The 9,088-nt window shown below is 51.7% G+C and overlaps 1 pseudogene; it reads right to left on the reverse strand.

Moving 5' to 3' along the window:
- Positions 1 to 604: 604 nt before the first annotated feature.
- Positions 605 to 2,350, reverse strand: LOC107106560 (annotated as a pseudogene).
- Between the last annotated feature and the right edge of the window lie 6,738 nt (positions 2,351 to 9,088).

Raw genomic sequence — 9,088 nt, forward strand, 5'->3', positions numbered from 1 at the left:
TATATATATATATATATAAGCAGTAAAGCCCGTTGTGAAAGCAATACAACGGGATCTAGAAAAATTTAGAATGTTCATATAGAATGTTCTTACTCAATTATATATAAGGAGAGATATTTTGTAGAAATCAGCTTTTATTAATCCAATCACCCATAATTTACAATCCAAGGAAACGATCCACGAAGCTGAGCTTCAGCACTGCTCCTCCTCTGTATGGGACTTCTGGTCTTCCAGGCCCACAGCTGGGTTTCCAGGGAGGTGCTTTGTCGAGAGGAGAGGCCACTGGCCCACCCAGATGGGTTCCCTGCCCTCCTTTGCCTTGGGCCAGCTGCGCAGCCTGACCCCCCTTCCCCCCAAACCCACAACCCAGGAGAGCTTCAGAGGCAGAAACCTATTCCAATAAATAATTCAAGGTACTGTCTTCTCCCAAATCAACTGAAATTTACCTGCTGCCAAAACCAATTGCTGTTTCTCTCACGTGGTGGGAAGGATTCAGCCACTGCTCTTTGCGCAGCAAAAAGGAAATAGTGTCCCCAGAGGTCACCGTGCTGTGGGTGGTGAACGCACAGCGGTCCGACCGAAGGGCCTCGCTGTGCTGCCCTTATCAGCTTAGAGCTTGTGATGTGTAGACAAAGACCATTCCTCCCACTTTAAGGAGTAGCCCTCCTGGGCTGGTGCTAGAATTGTTACCTGGGGGGGTCACTTTGATGATAGGAGGCTTCCTGATGATGTGGGCAGTCTGGTTGCCTTTCTCCTCAATGCCAGTGGTCCAAGCCTGATGCCCCTCTCCGTATCTGGGGGGGTCTGATCTCTGTACAGAAGTGGGCAGCCTGCTCCTGGGGAAGACAGATCAGCAGCCCCCCAGAAGAAGAAGCTGATGGGGGCTGGCGGCAGAATTCAGGGCGAGGAGAAAACAGGTGGATGTGCATAGCATGCGCTCCCGTTCCGTTCATGTGTTTGGAACGGGGGGGGGAATAATTTCTTGTGGGACAGGTGGGGGGGAGTGGAAGTCACCATGGGAGGGGCTGTGGAGGCTCAGTGGTAGAGCATCTGCATGGCATGTGAAAGGTCCCAGGTATAGTCCCCAGTTAAAAGGACCAGGCAGTAGGTGATGTGAAAGACCTCTGTCTGAGACCTTGGAGAGCTGCTGCCAGCCTGAGTAGGCAATACTGACTTTGATGGACCAAGGGTCTGAAGCAGTATAAGACAATCTCATCTGTCTATGGGGACGTCCCCTGCAGGAGCCTAGACTGCATGCCACTGGCTTTGCTGATGGCCGCCATCTCTGCAATGATGGGCAGGTTGTGGATAACGAAGGACACGTCACTGTGTTGCTGCTTGGCCAAGTTCTGCGCGTGGCCCAGAATGCCAAAGCCTGTGATGTCTGTAGCAGTGTGAGCATTGAATGTGTGCATCAGACTGGCAGCTGTTCTGTTCAGCATGGCCATACTAAACATGGCTTCCTGGTAGGCCAGTTCAACATCCTCTTTGGAGACCACCAGCTTAATCTTATTCCACCTCTCGAGGTTATCTAGTCACTGGTAAGCCCTCATGGCCACCTTGGTCAGGACAAGGACAGCCCCTGGAACAGCGCTCTCTGGCAAGATAAACTCGTTGAGCTGACACACCACCATTCCAACAGTGAGCCGAGGATTCAAGACTGTCTGCCCACCAGTTACTGAGGTGCCGCCATCTTCCGCTGCATCCCGGAAGCCCTTGATTATTCCGCCTCAGTCATCTTCTGGCTCATGCTCAGCAGCGTAAGCATATTGTCGCATTCGGTGATGCCCATAGCATATAGGTCGCTCAGCACATCTGTGCTGGCGATGCGCCCCATCATATAGGGATCCTCCACCAGGGGATAAAAGAAGTCTGTGGTCTGTGTGAAGGAGAGACCCCCATGCCTCAGAGGGATAACACAAGAGTCCACTCCAGTGCTGAGGGTGAGCGTTGGGGTGCGCGGACTCTAATCTGGGAGAACCGGGTTTGATTCCCCACTCCTCCACTTGCACCTGCTGATGTGACCTTGGATCAGTCGCAAGCTCTGGCACAGATGTCCTTGAAAAAGAGCAGTTTGTGTCAGAGTTCTCTCAGCCCCACCCACCTCACAGGGTGTCTGTTGTGGGGAGGGGAAGGGAAAGGAGTTTGTAAGCCGCTCTGAGACACCTTTGGGTAGTGAAGGGCGGGGTATAAATCCAATCTCTTCTTCTGTCCCCGGCCAGCTCTGCGCGAGGCCCACTGCATCAGCCTTGGGCTCAAAGGGCTTGTAGCCAGGTGGGCCGTGGCTGGTGGGTGCAGCTGTCAGCAGGGACAGGACAGTGGCCGACGGGGAACCAGCCAGCACCACCATGACGGCTTCCAGAGGCTGTTGACCTTTGGCCTTGCTGCAGGAGCCCACCTGGTTTGATTCCCCATTCCTCGACATGCAGCCAGCTGGTTGACCTTGAGTCAGTCACAGTTCTCTCAGAGCTGTTCTCTCGAGGCATTCTCAGTCAGAGCTCTCTCAGCCCCACCTACCTCACAGGGTGTCTGTTATGGGGAGAGGAGGGGAAGGAGATTGAAAGCCACTCTGAGACTCCGAGTGAAGGGTGGGGGTATAAATCCAACTTTTCTTTGTCTTCTTCTTCCCAAAAGTGGATGATGAATTGTGTGTGTGCCCTTGGGGAGATTATCACCCATGCATTCTCATGTTTTGAATGATGAGTGTTTTTTCCTTGGTTTCCCCTTAAAAAGAAGAATCCTGAGCTGTTGTGTGGAATTGCATTCCATGCAAGATGTGTTGGAAGGACTGATTCACCCACCACCCGAAAACACATCAGGAGCATGAAATGGCTTCTCTACTTTGGAGTGTGTGCATGCACCACTTTTGAGTGACAACTCCTTAACCCAGAAGCCTCCCTGGGACGACAGCTGCTTCATTGTCCCCTGATGTTTGTGGCCGTCTTGAAAACACGGCAGGGCCTGAAAAGCAGTCTCTCTCTCTCTCTCTCTCTCTCTCTCTCTCTCTGACACACTCTCTCTCACTCTCACATAGCCTGGTTTATGAGAAGAAAGGTTGTGTTGGCTTGGGGAGAAATGTTCTCATCACCTTCTGATTTAGGTGGCGTGGAGTGGAATGCCTTCTGCATCCTGGTGGACATCTGTGCACTTGCTCTTTTGCGTTCTGGTTCTTGTATGTAGTTTGTTGAAGAAAAGCAGAAAATCGCTGTTCATCTGGAGGCCTCATGCCAGAACGGCCTTCCCTTTTTGCCTGCTTGATCACATTATCTTTCCAGGGTGCTCCCAATTCCAAACCCTTGGTAGCGCGTCCCGGGTCTTCTGGTCCTCCCTGGTTTTGTGGCATATGTTTTGCAATGATCTAGAGCTTTGCCTGGCGGGTAGCTGAGGCCTACTTGAGACGGTTGCTTACGGCAGAGGTCCCCACAGCAGCAGCAGCAGAGGCACCTCTGGAATTCTGAGGCAATGAAGATCCTTGTGCTGTGGCGGTGGCCAAAGTCATGTTTCTAAAGTCTGCACAGCCAAGCAGAAGTTCCAGACGGAAACCTCACCTGGCTGTGCCCCCTTGCCAGGCATCAGGAAAGGAGTAGGTGGGCCCCATGGCACCCGTGACTGCCGGGCTGCTTGACCCCCCTGACTTGAAGGGTGGAAGGATGAATTTTGCCTGCCCCCAGAGGAGCCCGACCCTGTATGTTTCGGTTTGAGTCACTATTCTTGGTATGTTTCTTGATCTGAAAGAAAGCCAAGAACAGTGATTCATGCAGGCTGCTTTTGCTCTACATCAGGAGTAGTTGATACCTGATTGAGAACTGATGACGGTGGACACCCCTCCCCCAACACCCTTATCTGTGTGATCCTGGCCTGCACAGCCTCAGCATCTGCCTTAGACGGTGCTGTTACGCATGCTACGTCTCAGCAGGCGGTGGATTTCTGGCGTGCAGAAGCAGCCCCGGTTGGCGCATGAAAGCCTCCAGGGCCTTCTGGCTCACATCCCATTTAAATCGGGCCCAAAGGATGGAGCACTGGAGGATCCTCTGCTTCGACTAGTAGTCGGCCCCTGCCTCCTGTGGCCTTCAGTTGTTTCATTTATTTCTTATGCCAACCATCTCAAAGCACACAGTTTGGGGATGACTTTGACTGTTGTGGCAGGCTGTTGGGAAGGAGGGGATCGCCCATGCAGGGGCAAGAACACATCTAGACAGTATAGATGCAGTTTTAGGTTGTGGAAGTGCAATTTTATATAAAACGCTTTGCGTGCTGGATCTCTGCAGAGGGTGTTGGGTCCCCCTCCCTCTGCTCCCTGGATAGGGCTGCTGTGGGCAGCCTCCACCTCTTCCTTCCGGTAGTGCCAGCCTGGATTCTTTCATTTTTCGTGGGTGCACCAGAGCCCTAAGATGCAGAGTTTGACCCCATCTCCGTCCTATCCTCCTTCAGAGGAGCTCAGGACCTCATCCCTGGGGCAGTCCCATTCATTTTATTTGGGGCTGAGAGAGAGCACGTCTTGCTTTCCCCCTCCCCAGCATAAAGACTTATATTTCATCTTCATTTTGTCCATGATGTAGAGGCACCCCCGCCTTCTCTGCCAGGATGCCCTCTTCCATTTGTGGGGAATGAGGGGGGATAGCTGAAGGGGAGGGCTGGGATTTGGGGGGGGAGGTTTTTTTTTTTTGGGTAAAGTACAAATAAAGTACAAAGAAGAAGAGATTGGATTTATACCCCGCCCTTCACTACCCGAAGGTGTCTCAGAGCGGCTTACAAACTCCTTCCCCTTCCCCTCCCCACAACAGACACCTTGTGAGGTAGGTGGGGCTGAGAGAGCTCTGACAGAAGCTGTTCTTTTTCAAGAATAGCTCTTATCAGAACTACGGCTTGCCCAAGGTCATCCAGCCAGGTGCAAGTGGAGGAGGAGTGGGGAATCAAACCCATTTCTCCCAGATTAGAGTCCGCGCCCTTAACCACTGCGCCAAGCATTGCATTGATCTAAGAACAAAGTGGATGAACTTTTGCTGCTTGCGGTAGCATTAAACCTGTACAGGCTGCCGCCTGTTAAAAAAACCAACAACCTGCCTTGTGCAGGGGGTTGGACTAGATGACCCTGGAGATCCCTTCCAACTCTGTGATTCTGTGATTCTTCCACCTCTTCTGGCCTCACAACCTTCCTGTAAGAGCCACAACCAGCTTTGGGATTCTGACCCCCAGTTGGTGAACCACTGGCCTCGACAGGCAACTGAGTTAAAATAGCCACTCTCCCTGGGCTGTACGTGTCCACCCTAAGTAGTTTAATAAGGTGTAAAAATAGGGGGTAATAAGAACGACCAGCTTGAGGACTGCTGCACCCCTGCAGGTGCTCCCCAGAGCAGGGTGAGTCCCTTTGCACAAGAGCCAGCTGTGGGGTGGCTGGGTGGGCCAGCTAGTCTGGCCCGAGGCTCTCCCCCCCTTCTAATGAGCAGCACTTGTCCACTGAAGTCTTGAGCTTGGGGGGCTGACATCAAGGCCGGGGGAGGGGAAGGCAAAGAGGGCCCCTGGTCTCAGTCCCCTCTCCTCTGGGGCACAGAAAGCCCCTCCTCTCCAATGACTTTGGACATCTCCTCCAGTCTCTCTTTCCAGCTGTGAGGTGGTCCTTGGTTGGGAGAGGTTCTCTTTTGGGTTTCTTGGCTTTGTTTATTACTGGGATTTCAGCAGCTGGCGTGGTTTGAAAACTATTCAGTTTTGGGGGGGACTCCCCATGTTCTGAGCACATTTTGGGGTGTTATTGAATCATGGGTGCCAAGGGGGCAGCGTGATGCTCTGCGGGGGGCCCTGGCAACTCCCCCATCCTCCTGTGGTGGGGTGGCTCCTTCTGGCTCCTCTCCTCGGCCCGCTTTTCTGCCGTTCTGATGTTTCGTGGCGTTCTCATGCCCGTGAGGCTGTGCTAGCCATTGTCGTTGCAAAGGGGTAGCCGTGGCAGGTGGCATTCTTCGTCTGTTGTGGCAAAATAAAGCCAAAAATCCAGCAGGGCCTGAAAGACGAACAACATTTAAGGCACTATGAACTGTCTGAAGCTCATATTGAAATAAATGTTGTTAGACTTGTAAGGGGCCACATGGGATGTTTATTTAATCGTTTTAAAAAATGATCCTGACACACAGATGGGTGTGAGGAACGTGGTCCTTAGTGTCTCACTGCTGGAATCTGTGAAGCAAGAGAGTCCAGCTTTTTGCCTAGTACCGATTCCAGCACCTGTCCACCTTGCAGGCTCCCCTTTCTCTATCCCCCCCCTCGCCCCCGCCTGCTGGTCTTTGTCTTTCTCTCTTCCAGTGGGTGGGTCATTTGCATACCAGCCCCCATCCAGCCAGTCTGGCGAGGCAGTGAGAGGTGGAGATTGCATGGCACACTTCCTCCAGGGTTTGCCAAACTTGAAGCATATCCACATCCGGAGAGGAGGGTGGGTGTGGCGCTTAGCTTTCTGGCACAGGGAACAGTTGAGAATGGAATGCCTTCTTCTAAACCTGAGCTGAGCGGCTGTGTGGCTCAGTTGTAATGGTCTGGCAAACAAGGAAGATCTGTTTTTCACAGCAAAAGGTGCTTTGTGTGTGTGGGGGTCTGGGGCTTTCTCTGAAAGAAAACATCTAGCCGTTTAGTAAGCTTGCAACGGGGGTCGTTGTTTGTCCAGTCCAGGCATTTGGGTCGTCTTTGGAAGCCTTTTTTCATGTGCCCCCCCCCGGCCTGTGTGAGAGATGAGGAAGACCCTCTTAGGAGCAGGACTGAGGGCCCCAGGTTTTCCTTTGACCCCCTGACTGCTGGCTTTCTGGTGTCATGGAGAGCTCTTCTGCTGTGAATTGCTTCTGACTGGTTTCTGTTTGGGCAATTTTTGGATGGCTTCTCTTTCTGGGCTTCTTTAACGTTGTTCTGCAAAGCGTATTTAATTTTATTGTAAGCTGTTTTAAAAGTCTTAAAGGATGTAAAGACTGAGTGAAAATTTTAATAGGTAGATACATTTCTTGCTTCCTTGCTCTCTGCTGTTGCGATAAAAATTTCCAAGGCATTTCCCCAAACAATAATACAGTACAATAACAACAAACAAAAATGACTGCAGCCATCTGACATATGATGTTGTTTCTTGCAAAGCATTAAGCTGCAAGTTAATTTGGCGAACGGTGAGGTGCTGGGTTACTTGGGTATTAGATCTGCTGGCTGTGATCTGGAGACAGAGCTACCCAGCACCTCAAGTTTAGCCTGTGGCTTCCTTGCCAGGCCCTGTGTGTGGTCTGAATCGTACTGCTGCCCTGCCAAAGCTGGCCATGGTTTGGATGGGAGAAGTGATGGAGACCCACACAAGCCACCTTTGTTGCCATCATGGGCAGGAGCGGGCAGAGAGAGAAACCAAGGGGCTGGGTTGAATTGGGAGCACTGTGCCAGGATGTGGACCTCCCCGAGAACCACTTTCAAAAGTTACATGTTGATCTCCATTGATCTTGGTTTCAAGGTAATGTAAGCCAGGGGTCATTTCGTAGAAAAAGAGCTAGGGGAACTCATTAGCATAACTCATTAGCATATGCCACACCCCCTGACATCAGGGGCCCGGCGGTGGACCTGCAAGGTCGGCGGGAGTGCGAGGAAGCCCCGCCAAGGCCCTCCCTGGCCCCAGGCAGGCAGGGGTGGGGAGAGGCGGGGAGGAAGCAACTTACCCTCCCTCTTCTCCTGCCTCCTCCTGGCTGAATGAGGGCCGGAAGCAGGGCGGCAAAAATTCTACTTTGTGAGCTACTGGCATTCAAGTTGTGAGCAAGTGATTTGGCTTCTGCATATATTAGTCTGCTCTGGAGCCATCCTTCCTGAGCTAAGACAAAAATGTGTGAGCTGGAGGCTAAGAAACTGTGAGCTAGCTTAGAGGGAACACTGCTCAAGAGTGGGATATGAAAAATTGTAATTTGCCAGCCATGCCAAGCATCTAAAATGTTGCCTTTGGATACTTTGGCTATCATGTTTGTATTATAATGCATGTTACTTTCCCGTGGTTTCTTGGTGGCGGAGGATGGGAATGAGAGCCATGCTGAACTCACAGGGGGTTCCATTGCCTTGTTGCGTGTGTGTGTGTGTGTGTGTGTGTGTGTGTGAGGGGGGCACTGCGGCTGATGTCTTTCAAAGGGCTGGGAACATTCCCTCCTGTTTAGCCCAAAAGAGTAGCTAAATGTTTCAATATAACACCCCCACCCTTCATCTCATCCTTTGAGGGAATTTCAAGAGTGATGTAGGAAAAGAGCCGACTTCTGGCTTGGGTTCAGGGAGCTGGATTTGCCTGTACGAGCTCTTTTCTCTCTACCCCCCCCTCCGCCCATAACTCCTAAATGCACCCCACTGGCCATCCTCTAGCCCTGCTAAAAGGGCGGGGGCTGTATGGATTTGGGGGCTCCAGTGCCATGTTTATTATTCACTCGTTCACTTCCTTTGTACCCTCCTTTTCTCCCCAGACGGGACTTGAAGTGGCTGACATAATTTTCTTCCCCTCCCTTATATCCCCACAACCACAGCCCCTGTGTGTGTGTGTGGGGGGGCAGGCACGTGTGTGGGGGTGTGTGGGTGAGGCAGAGAGTGTTTGAGGAGCCGCCCACGGGGCCATCTGGGTCTCCCAGGTCCTCATCTAGCACCGTGACCCTGGCGGCACTGCACTCCCCCCTCCCTTTGGAGAGAGTCGCCTGGGCGCTGCTCCTCTTCTTTATTACATCATTGCTCAGCCATGTCCTGATATCAGGCTTGTACATGCACTTGGCAGGCTCCTTTCTCTTCTCTTTCTGTGTTTTGCATTTCCAAAGTTGAAATTAAGATGATTTATAAAAACCAAGGCAGTTTTATATGTTGCTTTGTGTGCTCTGAAGTAGCTTGGCAAATGCAGTCCAGAAATTGAAGAAATATATTTTCACTGCCTCCTTTTTTTTTTTTTAATTCCTTTCACTGGGGGAATGTTCGGGCAGAATGCACACCACTATGGGACTCCTGGAGTGACAGCTGCCATCCCTAAAGACGGACGGACGGACAGACAGACGGGTCCCCTAATTCAGTGGAGAAAATGAAGGAGTGCGGAGTCCTTGCAGAAAGAGCATTTTGGTTTTCAGGC

This window comes from Gekko japonicus, unplaced genomic scaffold (assembly GCF_001447785.1).
Source record: "Gekko japonicus isolate JY-2015 unplaced genomic scaffold, Gekko_japonicus_V1.1 scaffold427, whole genome shotgun sequence".
NCBI lineage: Eukaryota > Metazoa > Chordata > Lepidosauria > Squamata > Gekkonidae > Gekko > Gekko japonicus.